This window comes from Pezoporus occidentalis, unplaced genomic scaffold (assembly GCF_034315485.1).
Source record: "Pezoporus occidentalis ecotype Australia unplaced genomic scaffold, CSIRO_AGI_Poc_V1 ctg40, whole genome shotgun sequence".
NCBI lineage: Eukaryota > Metazoa > Chordata > Aves > Psittaciformes > Psittacidae > Pezoporus > Pezoporus occidentalis.
Window position 1 is genome coordinate 5,251,926 of NW_026915725.1, and position 20,001 is coordinate 5,271,926.

Below are 20,001 nucleotides of genomic sequence, written 5' to 3' on the forward strand. Positions count from 1 at the left end.
CTCTAAATAATACTAAGCATACATCTTCCCATGCTTCAGTGTCCAGCTTCTTGCTCTGCTCTGTCTTCTCAGTTTTTGTTCTCTGTCATGGCTCATGAGACACACGGTTAAAACTTTCTTTTAGAGCAATGAAAGATATTGCTTTTTCTCCAGTCTTCCTCTAACTACTCACTTTAACCTTGATCTTTTCTCTGATTTTTTTTTCATTTTGATATAAACCAATACATAACACTACGCCAAATAGATGCCTCCCAATGCAGTTTAATATATTATTATTTCCTCTTTTATTGAAAAAATAATATTAGTTCATACTCACAGCAAAATCGTAATTCAGCTTTAGGCCTTGCAGAACTGTGTTTGGGAGATTACAGTTGTTCTGATCCATGAAATTAACTACCAAACACCAATCTTCATTAGATTTAGCACACTTAAATGTGTGCTAAATTAATGATTCCATTAAAAATTTAAATGCCTGAGAGTTTTACATCTGATTTGTAAAGCTCAAGCTCACTCTTACCATTCCTAACTATGTTGCTTTTCCCTAATACCTACATTGAGATCAGTAATTTCCATGTGGAATCCTCGCTTTAAAGCCTCTTTCTGGACAGCATCATTATATCTGGAGGGACAATCTCTCTTACTCCTACTCTGTTTTCATACTTTCAGTCAGTAAGGCTGCTGTGATGGTAGTTCTGTGAGTGACCTGGAAGCTCCCCTGGGATCAGATTGCTATTTAAGAATTAAGCCCTGTCAGTTTGCCTGCCCTGCCAGGAACTTGCTTTTATCTATGGTAATTGCTTTTAGAGCTGGATAGCAAAGATGCTCTTCTCTGAGATTCCCATGCTTCATCCTTGCTTGTGGCACACTAGTTTCACAGCTGCTCCAGCCCATTTAGGAGTCATTTTTCTTTCGCCTAGTGGATATAAATCTGCTGCATTCCACCTACAATTGACTGTCCCTCTGCTTCACTTTAGGACTTGTCCATTCAGCACTGCTTAATGATCCTGATCCTGCAGTCCCTTGGTGTCGACTGTAAGCTGGGTGGGAGAAGGGTCAAGTTTGAGACTGATTGATAGAAGCAGAAATGACTGCCCCTTTCAAATCAAACTAGGGTGAGCAATTTCGCTCTGGCTAGGGTGCAGCTGCAGTCCGTGCTATTTAAAAGCAAATGTTTACAGGAGAAAAGCAGTTTCCACAAGGCAAACAATTTTCTGTGGTTCTAACAGATTCTCTAGTTACTGATCAACACAGCTACTTTTCTGAAAGGGAAAGAAAGAGCTACTGGGGTAAGCAGCAAAGTAGCAGCATTTACCCTGTATTAATTTGTATGATACCAGCTGTGTACTACAGGGTATTGCTTCCAGCTATATTACATAGCTGTAGAAATTTCAAGGCTGACTACTGTCACTGCCAGGGGCTATCGCAGCAGCTGGGGATTGCTGGAGTGAGGGTGACCTGGATTTACCTTTTTCCTGAATAATTTCTCAGTCTCAAAATTTCTAACAGGGACAAGAATGCAGCTCTGAAAGTAAAAATACTTCCCCTCTGCCTTGGGCATCCCGTGCAGGAATTGATGTGGCCATGGGGAGAGGGGATAACTGACAGCTTTTCAGGAATAACAAACTGGAGACCAAGTGAATAAATAAAAGGGATTTTCTCATATTGAATGTTTGTGGGAGAAGGACAGGACAAAAAAAAAAAAAAGTTTTCCATTTTGCCCTTACAAGGAGGTGCTTGAGTTTTTAGATCTGTATTTTTTTTCTCTTTAGTCAAGTGCCTGCTTTGGGCAACATTTTGCATCATTAGTTCCCCTGATCCTGCAGGCTGTTGCATGTGGGAAACCCCATGCTCCCATGTAGAGCCTCACTATTTTAAATGGGGTGCTTTGTGGCCAAAGGCATTTCCCCGTGGAGAGAAATTTTCAGTGTGAGGTGCATTAGTCAGTCTTCCCTTGTTTGTGTCGATCTTCCAGGCAATAAATGGAAGATAAAAGGTAGAAAAAACCTGAAAGTCACACATGCATCCTCATATGCATGCACACAGAAGTACACATGCACGAAGATAGGAGCAGATGTCAAAAGAAGCTATTGTGGTTAATTTTTGTGTTGTCTAAATTATGAGCTGACAGTATCTCCTTGTATCCTGGAGCAGCATTCATTAACAGCAAAATCTCACAGGGAGAGATTTCTCATTTTCCCCATGTTTTGATTTCTGAGGCTAGAGCTACAGTTATTTCCTATGTACATTTTTAGTTCTGTTCATATTTGCTGTTGAATCTTAGTTTTACATCCAGATGAAGAAAGTCAAGGACAGTTCTCTTTCAGCTGAAAACATTCTTTCTTTGAAAATTTGGCTGCTATGTTCTTTCATTTATTTCCTTTCTTATGTTCAACAACATACCACGTCTCATGTCACAATATTCCTATTATGAACAAGAGTGGTGTTTTTCTCTTCTGTCAGTGACAGACAAAGCAGAAGAGCTTGCATTTTAGAAGACAAAGCTACAGTTTCTGAGTATTACATTAATTATCTCAGACAATGCACTTGGGACACTGTACCTGCCTATTTAATCACCTTGCAGAAACTGTGAGTCCTTATGTTGCCATGCAGATTTTATAATCCGTGACTCCAGTGCAAAGGGGTATGAAAATTGTATGTACTGAAATTCCTTCTTTTGTTTGTACCGGTGACAACAATCACACATGGAAGCTCATGTTTACTGAGAGATCATTTTGTGAGCAAAACAGATGGGACAAATTAATCAGAGATAATAGGCACATTTTACAAATATGGGGTATATTTTTGTTTCCTGTTTGAAAAACTAACAACTCAGAAATTTTAAATTGGTATGAATATTTAATGTAATTGTCTGCAACATGGGTGACAGTTTGCTAGAAATATGCAGAGGCAAATCCACCTACTTGGGTTCTGTCAAGTTGTGGCTTCCTCTATTAAATTAGGGAGGGTATTTACAACTCAGAAGCAATGTTACATGCTAGAGTTTTGGACTCAGCCCTCAGTGCTTGATCTATATTGATTTTCCAGCCAGTGGCCCTCAAAACACTATCCAGATGATGAGGATCCTGGTCAGAGCTTCTTTTCAGTCATATCACCTATCATCTCAGGGACTGATGTGTAAAGCAGAAGTTGCCTTACATAGCTACTTTATCTACAGAAGAAGGTACTTGGAGACTGGCTGCTGCACAGCCAGTAGGGCTTTATCGCTCCTGCTGGGAGCAGAGAAGTAATACGTAGTAGGTCAGCTCCAAAGTATGTCTACACATAAAATAGAGTGGAGAGCAAACAGCCATGAAAAATCTGGACAAAACTTTGTCATTGTCTGTATCTGAACCTGATATAAATTAAATAAAAATCTACTAATAGTAGAATGAAGACTGGGATATTCAGAAAAGACTAAGCAACTGTTTTAAGCAAGCTAAATATTTCTATGACCAATATCATAAAAGCATCCAATGTTATGAAGTACCAAAGAAAGGTCTGAGCATATCTGTAGGACTGTTTATGCTCCTAGCTATCCTCCCATAGAAAGACCCTATTAAGTCAAGGTAAATTGTACCAACTACCTTAAAGTGGTGCCTGTCTGTTCTAATTCTTTTGATACAGCAAGCTGAAGATTAGTCTGATAGTGATTGTACTGACCTATTAAGGCTGAAACTGATAGGAAAATGCATTTGTCACCTGCAGCTTTGTTATTGTGCTGAAACAGAAATATTCTTTTCTTGCACCATTCTTGCTTGAAAGTGAGACAGCAGTCCGCTCCTTTTGTTGTCCGGTTGGATAACACTGGTACATTTGCTATAAGGATGCATTTCAAATGGGGTTCTTTTTAAAAATGCATTTGGCAGCCTGAAAACACTACCAGAATAAATTAGTTATGCTTAATGCTGCATTCAAACAGCAACTTTTCAACTACTTTGAAAATAAGTCATTCCACTTTCAGTTGTTTATCATAGCTCAGTGCAGCTTGTGTCATTCTGTAAAACTAAGACTTTCCCCTCTTTTTTTTTCCTCTTTTTAGTTTTCTGTGTGTGTGAATTTAGCTCATGAAAGATGCCAAATTAACAGCCTTAAAGACTCTTTTTCCAGAGGACATTCAGAGTATCATTGGTGAGAGTTCAGTGTTTGCTGTGGTACCTCAGCAATCTCACATTGAGTTGACCACCCCAACTGAAGGAAGAGGTAGTTCAAACTCTTGCAGGCTAGGTTTATGCCTATCCTGCTCACACTGCCTTAAAAAGTGGCATTGCAATGCGATGTGGCATCCAGAGCTGAAATGATAGATTTTGTCCTGTTTGATGTGTCCTTCATAACAAGTTCCTCACGCAATCTTGCCAGGTCTGTTTCTCGCTGTAGGAATGTGTTTTGCAAGGTTTGGTTAAAGTGCTGTATGTACATTGATGGCTATGTAGGCATGAGTTAAAAAAAGCAGTTGAACGTGGTCCTGCAGAAGATGATGGGCTCCCTGTCTTAATTTAAGCACTTGCTTAAGTACTCTATTGATCTCGTATTCTCAATGTTCATTATATTTATTTTACTAATGCTCCATGGGAAATAACTTTTGCTTAATATTGGAAGTTGGTGATCAAGTCCTCCTGTAATGCTAATGCTTTATGAAGTAATATAAGTCCAGGTCACAGCTTCTAGTTTATGTATGGAAACCTGAAGACGTTTGAGGGTATAGAATATTTTCCTGTGTGTCTGAGTGACATAGAAGCTAGCATCCTGCCTGAGAAACAGATATTGTTCCTAGTGTGGACAGGACTTCAGGTTCAAAGAGATAGATTTTTAAAGCCATGATATAGCAGGCATCAAGGTTTGCTTGCTCCTTCCACTTAGAATTCAATTGTGTAAACTTTACACCTGAGTACTTGGACCATGAACAATTTATTTGAAGATGCCAGTCAAACAGTCAGCAGTACAAATACTCCCAAATGCACCTGTGTTTGATTTTGCAGATACAGCAGAAAACTAGTTTTCAGTGCCTTTGAAAGCCCCTAAATTTTATTTCTTAATTAAAACTTGGTTTGGTTTGGCTTTTTTTACATATGTACGAGAGGCTGGAAGAGAGGCAGCAGGAAGATCAGCAAAAGCATTTTTAAAACTAGTGTCAGTGAAATACCCAGGAAGGAATTATGACATTAGATCATTATCAGGAGATTCACGATGGATTTTTCTCATGATTTGAGAGTTAGATTCCCAGTCTAGTGAAACAGTTTTCTGCTATACTTGGTTGACCTAATAAGAGCCAGATAAGGCTTACAGAGATCTTTTCTTCTGGTGCAGAAGTGTTAGTGAAGGCGCTGATAACTCCTTTGCCAGCTGACTGGTGAGCCACTGAACACATGGGTCAAGAACAGGCAGGGGGCAAGGCAAAGCAGAGCTCAGAGCTGTGCTGTTTGATCTTTCGGTACGTAAGTGTTGCATCAGTAGAGATATTGAATCATAGAATCATAGAATGGTTTGGGTTGGAAAGGACCTTAAGATCATCTAGTTCCAAACCCTTTGTCATGGGCAGGGACACCTCACACTAGACCATTTCATAGAATCACAGAATCATAAAATAGTTAGGGTTGGAAAGGACCTTAAGGTCATCAAGTTCCAAGCCCTCTGCCATGGGTAGGGACACCTCGCCCTAGCCCATGTCACCCAAACCTCTGTCCAACCTGGCCTTGAACACTGTCAGTGATGGAGCATTTACCACTTCTTTGGACAACCTGTTCCAGTGCCTCACAACCCTCACATCATTTTTCTTAGGACATCGGACTGTTAGCATTGAGTCTTGGTGTATTGAAGCACCAGGGAATATGTCTTCCCTCACCAGGAAACCAGACTGATGCAAACCTACAGAATATATCAGTTCTACATTAAAAAAGCATATGTTCATGAGATCTTGCTTTGGTGTAGTTAACTTAAAGACAAGGTCTTAGGTTGTGTATTCCTATAGTTTTGAGGGTGTAAGCATGTGCTATAAAATATGGTGTATGTTACGCTGTGAAAAAATTCTTGGTAATGGATTTGGATAAAACATTCTCGTCTTCAAGGCTCAGAGTGCGGTTTAGTATCGATGTGCCCTGTTAAATAGTTCTTGGGTTTCACATTAGAGCTGTCTGTATTTTGCCATTAGGCATGTGATTCAAGAGCATGTAAATCAACTTGGCATCTCACTGTAGGAAAGGTGCTTCATTTAGATTAAGCCTATGCCCCTAGTGTCTTTCCATGGCAGACTATTAAAACAGGGATGTTTTCTGTAACTGGGGGAGCAAATACAAGCAAACAGTCTCATTTGTGTTATAAAAACATAGACACAATTGACTAATAGCAACTAAAATATGAAATATCTCAAGAAGCTTCGTCTCCTGAAAAGAAATTGTCATTTTGGGTGTGATCCAGCTCATTCTAATATGTTTTCACTTGACAAGTCTGTTTCCTCATCTCCTCAGAATACTCTCATTTTATATCTCTTTGTATAAAATGTCTGCATTTCAGATGTCTGAGAATCAGTGGAAGCTGACAAAGAGGATTTCTTGAATACCTTAGACCAAAGGTTTGGTTCCTATCCTCGTGAAAGACTGAACACAAACAGTGTTTACCTTTTCTAAATCTCTTGTCCTTGAATATGATTATAAATTTTTTCCTTCATATAATCTCTCCTCTTAAAGGTACTTCAGCAGAAGAAAAAAGCTGAACCTTTTATCACGTAAATTTGTTAAAAGCAAGAAAGCTCCAGAAAACTGACTTATAAGAAATATGCATTGTACAAAATTAGCTTATATTTCTGAAGCCTTAGTCATTATGCTTCCAAGTGCAGCTTGCAATGAGGACATATTAAATAATTAGTGGTAATTACATGCTGAAAAAAATGTTATGTACACATTAACAAGTGTCTTTTAGGCCATAGATACACAGACTTTATAATTGCTGTCTGAAGAAAGCAACAGTCAAATTGCTGGATGATAGTGGTTTGCAGATGTTGAGATACTGTTTGGTAACTGCAGTCCTTGAATAGGCTGAACATTCCCAAAACAAGGTGAGTAGTCTACAGATACATTTTAGAAAAAGGAAGTGTCCTTGAATTTGTTAGAATCATCAAAGAGAATGGCTTTTAGAGATTCCTGAGTTTCTCAGAGTAATGTTTTTTCTTCATTTTTTCTTTTTAAGGAAAACTCTACTTTTCACACAAGACATAAAAATGGCAACATTTACAATTGACCACTTCTCATAACTATGTATAGAAATGCAATTGAAAAATAAACTGCAGAAGGTGAGATTGACATTAACTGTGTTGCCTGGAACATGGCTACTTAGTCAGTCTCACAGAATAATTATAAATGGGAAATAATTATCTCGGCTTGTTGCTGTTCAGTTGTTTTGCTAATTATTTTTGAATCATGATGTTAAAATTTACAGATAGATACAAAAATCACAATGACATGAATTATATATGCTATGCTTAACCTGAAGAACATATTTTTTGAGTTCATCCCCATAGGAAGACTTATATCTTGACTCAGAGAAAGCATTGATAAAGTGAGGGTGTGATTCAGTAATTCTGAAAATGACATAGGAGTCACAGCAGTTAGATAATCAAAAGAAGCTGAGTGCCCAATCTGATGCTGTATGCAAGACAGCAGCAATGTAATTCCTGTAAGCTTACATCTGCCAATATCAAGAAGAGGCAGGAAGATGAAATTACTTCAAATCTATAGTGACAATGACTCAAGACATATTTCAGCATTCCTTCCCATTCCTTCCCATTCAAAGTTACAAGAATGAGTCAAGGAAAACATGAGAAGAGGAAGACCCAAAAGCTCAGTCTACATTAGTTTTCAAATATTGCTTATAAAAGGTAAAGTAAGAAAAGATAATCCTTATGCATTAAGAAGAGGTAGCTGGTTGTATATGGGTCTTAATCTGAAAAGGTAAAAACACTAAATACTGAGTTTCACCATGGCTTTTTTATATATATATATCTATATATCTATACATATCTATACATATATGTACATACAGTCCCCTACTTCTTTTTGTTCTTTTGTCTTAAATATCTCCCCATTTTTTTGCCCTGTTGGTTCTCTTTTAGAACCAAGAGCCTCTGACTGCAGCTTGATGAACAATTACAAATCCACTTAGTATTGCTTTAAAAAATAATTAAAAGGTCTCATTTTAAAATTAGGAAACTGCATATGAATTTGGGGATTTATTTTCTACCTCCTTGGTGTTTAATATGACAGTACACATCATAGCTCATTTTTCTGTGTAACAAACAGTGACTTTCAAACAGAGTCACTATTTAATATCCCTTTGTTTCTATGCCTAAATCATCCAACCTGTTACCACCATCGTTAACACCTAGAAATTTGTTTCTCAGTTTCATGTATAACTACTTTAAAAGGCTTCAGGCATGTTTGTTCATTTACAACTGCATTTTTGGCAGTTCCCTCAGTAATGATTTTTCAAGGTTTTAATGGCTGTGAAGACCATATGAATGCTGATATTACCACTGTGGAAAGTTCCAGTTGTAAAACAAAATTAAATTTCAGTGGTGACTTGAAAAAAAAATCAGGAAACACATTCGAATGCCTTGTTTTCACTATCTGTTTGCATCAGTGTGGCAGAAGGTATGCAGTTAGATAGCAAGCTGTTGGCTATTAAATATGAACTCATATAGTTTGCAGTTTAACATTTGATAGAACTGAATTTGAAGCTCTTTTAGCTAGTTTTGCTAATGTTTTTAATTATGAAGATAGTTGCCTTGCTGTCAAGCCTTTTTTCACTTATCTGTGAAAGGAGGTTGGTTTTTTTTGATGCCTTTTTAAGACTTTGAAAGCACCCTACAGCCACTAGTAATATTAAGTAAGTCTAAATAGGAATTGCTTTTCAGCTTCCTTGGAAACGTTTTCTTGATTGCCTGTTCCACATGGGGATGAAACCAAGTATGCTCACCTGTTTTCAAACTGGAGAAATGGGAAAATCAGGTAGACTGGTTCTCATTCAGGACAGACAAAAATCTTATGTGAATAAAGGCATGAAAGGGAAGATTTATTTCCTATCTCAGGTTTAAAAGCAAAAGTCACACCATACAAAATAATGGGTGCACAGCCTATCCTTCCCTTACAATTTTAGTGTGAGGTTTTTCCCACTTCAAAATGACTGAAAACAGTATTTTGGCCACTCATCTACAGGAAAAAGGCTAAGATGCAAATTTTAGCTCTGAATATCTTGAGTGTTTTTTCCCTCCCCAGCGCAATCATTTTCATTGAAGCACATCTATTTTTTGCACAAACTTTTGGTCTTGAGCTGTTGACATATTTGTGACGGAAAGCTATTTTACCAGAAAAATTCCTACCAACTCCAATACTGATCTTTTGGAAGGTAGTAGCAAGACTCCAATCCTATCAGGAATTCCATCAGCAAATGTAAAAGTAGAGAGTTTAAGGCATATATTTTCAAATGTTTTCTCTAATTTGAGAAAGAGAATTCACATCTCCTGTTGCCTTTTGCCTTGCTTTTACAAATATGCCAGATTTCTTCTTGCTTGAAAATGTCATTATGCTTGTTCCTTCAGCTGCTCTAAGCGGGCAGAGTGAAACATCTCTCTATTTTGAAAAAGAATATGTAAACTTTGCTATTTGAATCTTTCTGGCTGGTTCAAAATAATCTTTATATGTGATAAGCATCATAATTATTTCTTTTTTCTGCATTAAGATAAAAAACCAACTTTTATATGTAAAAGACCAAATGACTGTCCTGGGTTCAGCAGTAGCAGTCATTTTTCCCCTTCTTGGTAGCTGGTGCAGTGCAGTGTTTTGACTTTCAGCTCGGGAACAGAGCTGATAACAAGCGATGTTTTGGTTTGGCCAAGGACTTTGTGAGCCTCATGCTCTGCCAGGGAGGAGGGGGAGCCAGGAGGAAGCAGAGACAGGACACCTGACCCAAGTTAGCCAAAGAGGTATTCCATACCACAGCATGTCATGCCCAGGATGTAACTGGGAGTTAGCCGGAAGGGCTGGGAGACTGCAGGGTTGGAGGAGGTATCGGTCAGAGCTTGGTCGGGCTGGGGGGGCGAGTTATCGGTCGGCTGGTGGTGAGATGATGTATTCTCTTCCCTTGTTATTTCCTGTATCATTATTATCATTGGTGGTAGCAGTAGTGATCTGTGTTATACCTTAGTTACTAAACTGTTCTTATCTCAACCCGTGGGAGTTGCATTCTTTTTGATTTTCCTCTCCGTCCCTCCGAGAGTAGGGGGAGGGCAAGAGAGGGGGGGAAGTGAGCGAACGAGTTACCTGACTGGGTTTAAACCACGACAGTTCTTTTTGGCGCCCAACGTGGGGCACGAAGGGTTGAGATAACGACAGATTTGACTGGATTAATAGTCACTCGTCACAATGCTGATTTATTGGCTCTCAGAGTTGTTTCGCTTGATCTCACAGCTTCAGAATGTTGTAACTTACGTAGAGCCGGTATTTGCTGTGATAGTGTTTATCAAGTATGGGGCCTGGGCTAAGGTTCTTGTCTCACTGTGCTTTATGGCAATGGCTTGTAATACGGGCGGGCTCCAGCAGCAGGGCGGGACGGACGTGGCCGTGGACTTGTACCTGGCCGTCCGGCTGCTCTTCACCGTCCTGGCCCTCACCCTACTCTCCATCTTCGTGAGGCTGCGGGGAGCCGAGGGGGAGCGGCCCCGGGAGCCGGCGGCAGCCGAACCGGCCCGGGAGAGCGGCCCCGGGGACCAAGCGGCGGCGGGAGCGGGGCCGGAGGCCGCGAGGGGACGGCTGCCGGTGGGGGAGGCCGGAGCGGTCGAGGAGCGGAAGGAAGGGGCTGCCGAGCAGCGGGAGAAGGCGGCGGAGAAGCCGAGCCCCGCGGCCGAGCCGAGCCCCGCGGAGGAGCCGAACCCCGCGGCCGAGCCCAGCCCCGCGACGGCCGAGAGCATTCCCCGGAAGCCGCCTGCCGAGCCCCAGGAGGATGCAAGAGACCACGCAGCATTTCCCGGCAAGGCGGAGGAGGAAGAGCTGGACTCAGGAAAAGAGAAGCCGGTGGTGGGAGAGCCGGCAAGCACAGCAGCTACACCAGCCCCAGTGACAAGTACAGCAGCTACACCAGCCCCAGTGACAAGTACAGCAGCTACACCAGCCCCAGTGACAAGTACAGCAGCATCCTCTGAGAGTTCTGAAGGTTTTGAATGGCCTTTGGGTGTCCTTGGGACCTGCCTGCTGATTGTGATGGGGATCAGCATGTTGGCACACACACAGGCTGTGTTCTACCCACCACCATTTTGTCTGATCTCAAAAGTTAAGCAGAGTCAGGTTTGGGTCTTGTCTGGGGTTAGACGAGGATATGGGGGGACCAAGAGGTTTTCCCCAAGGCTGGACAGCCAGGAGTGGCAGGGTGTGTGGGACAGTATGGGCAAGTATCTAGTCCACTGGGCCCCTCCAGTGCTTTGGAAGCATTGGAGATGGAAGGCAGCTGTATGGAGTCCCCAGCAACAAGCTGCAGAAACTGCTGAAGGGGACTGAATTATTTTGAGCCTGGTGGGCCCAATGCACTTCAGGCCATCAGAGCAGAGATGCAACACAGAGATGGACTCATGATCGAGGGGTGGAGTTAGCAATGGACACTATTGCCCAGGTTATTCACGAGTGTGAACACTGCACACAGTCTCTCCTGCTCTGGAAGACTGTTACAAGAGATGGAGCCTGACATCATGGACCAGGTGGACTCAGCAGCTTTATAGGGACTGGTCCATGCACTAAGATAAGAGTGCACTGAGATAAGAGTGATGGTATATTGAAAATGTGGGATCTGAGCATGACGTGAATGGTATGGAATAAGGGGTGGATAATGTCCTGGGTTCAGCAGTAGCAGTCATTTTTCCCCTTCTTGGTAGCTGGTGCAGTGCAGTGTTTTGACTTTCAGCTCGGGAACAGAGCTGATAACAAGCGATGTTTTGGTTTGGCCAAGGACTTTGTGAGCCTCATGCTCTGCCAGGGAGGAGGGGGAGCCAGGAGGAAGCAGAGACAGGACACCTGACCCAAGTTAGCCAAAGAGGTATTCCATACCACAGCACGTCATGCCCAGGATGTGACTGGGAGTTAGCCGGAAGGGCTGGGAGACTGCAGGGTTGGAGGAGGTATCGGTCAGAGCTTGGTCGGGCTGGGGGGGCGAGTTATCGGTCGGCTGGTGGTGAGATGATGTATTCTCTTCCCTTGTTATTTCCTGTATCATTATTATCATTGGTGGTAGCAGTAGTGATCTGTGTTATACCTTAGTTACTAAACTGTTCTTATCTCAACCTGTGGGAGTTGCATTCTTTTTGATTTTCCTCTCCGTCCCTCCGAGAGTAGGGGGAGGGCAAGAAAGGGGGGGAAGTGAGCGAACGAGTTACCTGACTGGGTTTAAACCACGACATAAATCTCTCCATTTAAGCTTACTGTAAATGTAGAGCATGAGAGCTAAGGTGCAATTGTTAATATGACGGGGAAATGGATTACTGTGGTATTGTATTTTGGGTGACAGGATGGGTAACACAGGAAAAACATAGGGACAGATCAAAATGTTCACCAATGCATGTCTTCAGCTGTGTGCTTACCTTCTGAAGTAGGAATTGAAATTTTCATGTAAATAGATTTATTATCTCTCAGAAACATTTGGTTTTAACTCATGGTTTCTTAGTACCCTTTGCTCTAGATTTCTGCAGCTATAGTCATGCAGTTTATAAAACCCTGCTTTGCTCAGAAACATAACAGAAAACTAGCAGCTCTTGCCAGCCGCCAAGTTAGGTTTTTCCAGTAGAATGTCTATTTTCCTACCCTTTGTGCAGGCTCCATTTTTCTTTTCTATTTGGTGGGTGTTACCAGACCGTGTCATTCTCCACAATGAAAATTGGGTAAAAATGAAATGCTGTCGGCTGGCTCAATAGCAAATTTTGGTGTCTAATACTGAAATGTTTGATCCTGTTAAGCTAAGGGATTCATGGCTGAAACATGGAAAATGGTACATGTAATGAGTAGGAAACTGAAAGAAATGGTTAGTTATGAGAGAAGAGGACGAAATGTTAACATTTAGATTTGTTTTCTTCTGAAATTAAATTGTATAGCATCTATGTGCATGTGTTTATAAACAAACAGCTGTCTATTGTTCTACATGGCTATAACTGCTCGATTTGCTAGATCAGCCAGTTCTTGTCACTGTATTTCTGATCTTGTAACAAACTTGAGTCTTAACAGGGATTGTACAGAGAAGAGAAATGGGATAAAGGTAGCACCAGACGTCTGTGTTAAGAGGTTAGAGAGAGTCCTGACTTATTGTAGTGAGATATTTTAATGGAGAAAGGGCCACAACCCAAACCTGTGCTCTTAGGATACTCTGGAGTCTCTGTGTCCCTAAGGTGGCAGGATTGCTAACAGTTTTCCCTGGACTCGTAAGAGAGAGCCCTGTAGCGGCCTTTTTGGCAAAGCTGTAGGAAGCTGTATTCCCTGACAGGTCATGTTAATTTGCCTGATGACTTGGTGCCTGTCTACCTGGGCTAGAGCTGGATGCTTTCTTTTTTTGGCTGACTTTTTAAGCAAAATACAAACACAGCTTTATCACAAAAATTGTTAGGAAAATTTTATTTTAAAAATAAAAATGGATTTTTAAAATTAATTTTATTTAATAAATTTGCTTTGGAAATATTTTAGGCTTCAGATTTTCAATGAAACTTTATAGGGTAAAATAGGTGGGGTTATTTCTTAAAGGTGCTTAATGACAAATAACTGAATTTTTAACCAGCTCCAGCATATATGTCTGCAGATTAAATAACATTCCTGAAAGGCTTCACTATTTTTTTTACTCAGATCTGGTATTTCTTTTCGTTCAGGGTATTCTCAGAAATTATGCTATGCATTCAAATGAACCCATCATGATATCAATGAATACCAAAGCAATTAATAATGATTAAACACTTACATTAAATGTCATTCTGTATATTTTAGTTAGAAAATAATTTCTGGCATCTATTTTTATTTGAAAAGAGTCACATTGCTCACAGGAAATTGTAAATGCATACTCAAAGTTTAGCAATTAGCATAGGTCAGAAGGCCAGGAACAGAACAGACAGTGAGAAGCAGTTTGGAGTTTTGGTTATTTCATGGGAGGCATGTGCTTTATCAAGTTGTTTCTTTCCTGGAATCAAGATAAGAATTAACATGAAAAAAAACAGAATATCCTTTCCAGATTTTTGAAGAAGAGAGGAGACAGAAGTCGATTCTTTGCTGCTGTTGTCACACTTGGTTATGAAAATGCAGAGTGGAAGTTTGAGTACATCCATTTTCTCTAGGTCTTTCAGCAGTCCTGAGGTGTTAGGAGAACTTTTTTTCTGTCTGTTTTGTCACAGTGGACCTTTCAGCTGTCACTGTTGAGCCAGACTGCAGGGCTAATGGAGGCCCCCTTACCCTCCCTTTTCTGGTTTCCTTTGTGACCACACATATTTTTATATACACAGACACTAATAGTGGGGAGGGAACCAGGAGACAATCAGAGCAGTTCCATATATCTCTGATAATATAAAATACAATAAGCCTTGTAGTGGGGTTGAAAAGAAGGTGAGGATATAAACATCCTCCAGGGACAGCTTGTCATTGATTTATGACAAAATCTTCTCCAAAAATCAAATTGAAATGGTTTCCATTTTGCGTTTTGCAGGCCCCACTGTAATAGCAGCCTCATCACCTTTCAAAGGACAAAAGGTAAAGGAGTAGTAGGTTCAATACTCATACAGCACTCCAATATATCTAACCGCAAGACTATTGAAATTATCCTCCTTTTCTGGCATGACTGTGGACTAGAAGGACATGCAATTGCTGAACTTGTAATAAGATTTAGTAGTTCTGATAGAAGTAAATTATTTATTGTTCACTGCCCCGTTTATAGGCTTGATGATGTTTATAACTGTATTACCCAGTGTCTTTCACTATGCAGGGTAGTCTTCCTCTCCAAAGAGGAATTAAATATAGCCAGCACCTGACTGACAGGGCATGGAGCAGATGGACAAATGGATAGTGCACTTCATCTTGGTCACTTCTTGCATGGTGGCCTTTATGAAAGAACCACCCACTCCTTCCCCCCCCCCCCCTCCTTTTTCTCAGGGTATAGCAAAGTGACATTAATCTGGCATGATTGAGATATCAGTTTGGTTAGCAGGCACAAAGCAACCTTAAGCGAAAGGGCAGAGCAGCTTGAGAAATGTTGGTTGTTAGTCTTCAGTAACAACCCGATTGAGAAGCCCTGAAGTGGTTCAAATCACAGACTGCCTGCTAAGTGGTCTTCGGGGAGGCTGTTCTGCATCAAATCCCACCAAAAGAAATATGCACAGAAGAGTGGAGATCAATGTAGGTGCCTTGCTCGGGATGTTAACTGCCCCACCTCCACTTCTGACTCCTGCAGTATGCCAACTCTGTTCCCAGAGGGGCAGAGGATTCTGCTGGGGTCTGTAGCAAAGTCTGTTGAAAGCAGGAGAATTGACATTTTGCTGATTGTCTCAACTGCTTTGACATCTCACAGGCAGTACAAATGATCACTTATGTAAAGGTTATTTGAATAAAGGTAACATCCCTTGGTGTGACTTAGCTGTGAAAGCATTCCAGTTCCCTTTTGGTGTCCCTCTGAGATTTCTAGTCTTCTAAAATGTGCATGTATTTTTAATTTGCCTGTAGGCTAAAAGAAAGCTGGAATCTAACGTCTGCAGAGCTTGTCTGAACAGGCAGAATGCATTGAAACTAGGTTTATTCAAAAAGGCTCTTCCAGGGCTACAAACAAGATATGAAAAAAAACCCCAAAACTGAGACATTCCTGTCTCAGGGAGCTGGCGTGGGAACAGCTGGAGACCTGCTGGGATGGACTCTCCTGCCCACAGAGTTACTGCATAAGCAAAGGATTTGATCTGCAAAGGGAAGCTTTTCTGTGCAGCCCAAGCTCCACTGGGGAGTGGCATAAGGAGGGTTCCTCCAGCAGCCTGAGAAAGGGGTCTTCCCTTCCCAGGAGCATCGGTTTTGAGCTCTCATTTAGCTCCTCAGTCTTTGCAAACGCTTGAATCATGCTCACAGAGTTTTCTCGTAGCTCCCCTTAGGGCTGATGATGTTGAGGAGGGAGAGATGAGCTGGTTTGTTTGGGTTTTTTTAGAGCAACATCAGACATTTTTAGATGGAACCCTCTAACTTGAGGAGATGATAAAGAATCAAACACTGCAAAGGGCTCAGGATATTTCAACAGCAAAGCTGTGTATTACATGTAGCCTGGACACTCATTCTTCACTGCTCTGGTTGTGGGGAGCCTGGAGTGGAGCCTTGTGGAGAATCCCTCTAGAAAGGGGAAAGCCCATGTCCTGATGCCCTAAAGCAAACCTGCCATATGCTGTCAGAGCTCTAATTGCAGGCTTTTGCAATTAGACCCTGTCTTTGCATGCCCGTATAGGCATTTCCTTCATTAACTGTGTAGTTAACTATATCTAATTAGTGTCCACAGACATTGCTGAGATATGTAAAGATCTGTTAAGGAGAACTGCAAGCATCATTTTAGGTACTGTTTTTGTTCATGTCTGAAAAATTCTGATACTTTGCTGCACTGATAGATACTGTTAGATCGTATGTCAAAATGAAGTCACCCTAGGTTAGTGAAAATGCTATGCATCTGTAGGTGAGTAAGAAGTTCAGTTGCTCTGAGTATGTGTCCCAAGCTCTGAATTAACCTGATGCAAAATCATTCTGAAAAGATCACAGCTGGGATTAAACCCAATACTTCTGCTTTGTGCTGGAACTGTGGTCAGAAGCACTTGAAGCTCCTCCATGTCTCAGAAACTCCCTTAGTTGCCCTTCTGTGGTAAACTGGAGCTAAGGGAAGGGGCCTTGGCCACTTTGTTTGCAGAAATGTGCTGACTGCCTTTGTAATTATGCTCTTGCCCTACTTCTAGGCTCAAGAAGGGTCATGAACCTGGTGCAAATGTAGGTTCATGTGTGTATTTCAAACTATCCTATGAAGTGGTATCATCTTAAAATCATATGAGGGTCATATAGTAGCTATGTGAACAGTGTTCGTATTGCTCCTTTCAAAAGAGTGTCTGCTGTGATGTCAAGGTCTCACTAAATGTGCTGGGAAAAAGCCCACATTTGTAAATTCTGTGCAACATAGCTCAAAGGCTTTGTACCTCAGTAGTAATATTCGTTATGAGGCTTTTCTTATTAGGCCATGGACCAGAAATCCTGATTTACCTTAAAGACCATAAAACTTGAGCCTACAAATTTTCATAGCTCTGGACGTGGTAGCAAGGTTTCCATCAGAAAGACACAAAACTAAATCAGCTTTCACAAGAGAAGATCTATACTCTCTAATGGCACAGAAGAGCTTAATACATTTGAGTGTGGGGAAAAGAGCTGGAAATTTTTTCTGTGTATTTTGGTAGTGAAGTTTTTCTGAAGCTCTTTCTTTAAAACGAAAACGCTGTACCATAAGTACATTAAGAACATGAGCTGATGCCAACTATAGCAGACATCTGGAATTGCCTGTTGGATTCATAATTTCAGTAAATTAGTGTATGATGATTTTTATAACAAATTATTAAATGCCAAGTTAATTATTAATTATTGGACACTTATTATACAGTATTGCCTGTCAATGAGTTACTCCATCTGCTCTGAAACTATTGCAGACACTCTAAAGCAAGACTGTTTAAAAGTGTAAGGAAGGACTTTATAACAAGCAAAGTAAAATGATGACAAAATAGAAAAGAACAACTATTTCCAACTTTTAATTTCATTTGGTTGGTGCTTAGGTTCAGTGAAATTGTTGCTAGAATCAGAGTCCTATAAAGTACCATCCCTCCATGCAGAGCTGATTGCATGCAGTTCCCATGTGATGCAGTCTGCCTGCTAACTAACCCATGTAGGTCCGTTGGCTGTACACGAGGAGTGGCCTAGCAATGAGAGAAGAAATTCTTTCTCTCTTGTCATTGTCATTGTCGCTGTCACTGAAGTCTCATTTAATGACTCTGCTTTGGCAAACTGTAGGAGATTGCCATGTCAGCCAGATTTGATTCTAAGTGTCCCCCAGATCAGTGTCCTTGATCAACATTTACCTTGCTTGCTGCAGCTTTCTTGCTTTCTGTCATATTTTGCCATTTGCTCTCCAATGAGAGCAGGAGGTTTCCTTTACTGGATATGTTGGTTGACCTTTCACATCCCATCTTCATTTCCTTCTGACATGGCCTTTCAAATGTGAAGTTGCAGTTTAGTTGCTGAAAGGCATTTGAACCTGCTTAGGGATAATGGTGATACCAGATTCTGATACCAGAAACAAGGGACTTTGCTGATGTGGCTATTGATCACTGTAATCCCACCATTCAAGTGGGATGTGAACAGCTGGCCCAGCTTCATGCAAGTGTTACTCACATCCAAAGCTATGAGGCATCCCAGGTTCTGGTTCTAAATATTTTACCTTCAAATTTGAAAAACAGGACTCCAGGTCCGAGTTGGATCTCTCAAGCATCCCTGAGTCAATGTGGATAATTCCTCTACCTCTTGAGTTCCATTGTGATTTGGTTTTGATGATACACTTGCAGCTTCCCTTTAGAGAGGATTTTACTTCAGTTACACATCTACTATTGACAGCCAGCTAATCACAACCATTTGAAATCTTTGGGCCAGAAACTCCACTGGTGTCATTTCAGTTGACATGTACTGATTTCCCGAAGGCAGCTGAGGATGTGGAAAGATATAGAGACCTGTCTTGCAACCGCTTTTACCTATGGACGGTTTGAGTGATCAGTTTCTACTAAAAGGTTGGTTATTTTTTTCTCATGGGCCACAGTAAATTTTTAGGTCCTTTTCCCCCCTTGTTTGTTTTTCCCCTTTTCCTTCTTAAGTGTCAGCAGCATTTGGTTGGGATTTTTGTTTTTCCTTTTATTTGTGTGTGATCTGTTTTCTGAAGCTTCCTCTGAATTCCCTGTTTGACTCATTTCTCTGTGCTTCCTGCAAAAAGCATTTTGTTTTTAATTCTAGGCAACATCTGACCATCTCTTCTGTCCTTCCTGCTTGTCACCATAGTCCCTGCCAAGGTCCGCACAGTAAGACAGGAGTAAACACATGTTTTGCCACACTTTCTGCTGTCCAGACTGCAAGGGTTAATTTTTACTCAAACTACAGTCACAGGCAACCCTAAAGAGGGATTTTTTTTCACAGTCACCACAGCACCCACCTTTAATTAAAACACTTTTCCAAATAAAATGATGAGCTTTAGGCGTGACCTTGCCCAAGTGAGGTCTCAAAAGAATTTTCTGTATTACACCCCAGAAGCACTTTTATTTTCTGCTGAACAAAACAAATTGCTTTCTTGCCGACCACCAGCTGTCTCAGAACCAAATCACAGCAATTAACAAGCAAGACTGGTAGGCTGCGGCTCTTGTCGCCACTTGACTTCAGGATGTCGTCAGCGCTTAGCTCCTTTTTTCACTTCTTTGTGGTAGTGCTTCTGGTGGTAATCACCTCATCTATCAATTACAGTGGGTGTCTTCTCAACCAGGGTTGATAGTCTGCAGACTGCTGCTACTGTGAATACTCATTCTCACACCAAGGAAAGGTATTTCTGGTGTTTTATGAGAGTAACAGGTGCAGAAATTCAGTATGGAGCATTTCCACCAGCAAAAGAATGACCAACAGAGGAAGAACTGAATGGGAAAACACATGTAGGTTCAGGGAAAGAACAAGTTTCCTCAACGCCTTTTGAGTCCACTTCCAACAACCCTGGCCCTTGCCCAGGACAAACCACCCACTTGCAGTTTTCCATATGTAATTTTTCATGCTGCAAACTGATCAGGAAGCCGAATGTAGCCAAGTGCAGCGCATTTAGATGTGTACGGCAAATTTAAATAAGCCCAGTGAAGCATGTTATTCAAACTCCAGAAGCACAAATGATTCTATTAGTGGCAGTGTTTTGGCAATAGGGCTAATACAT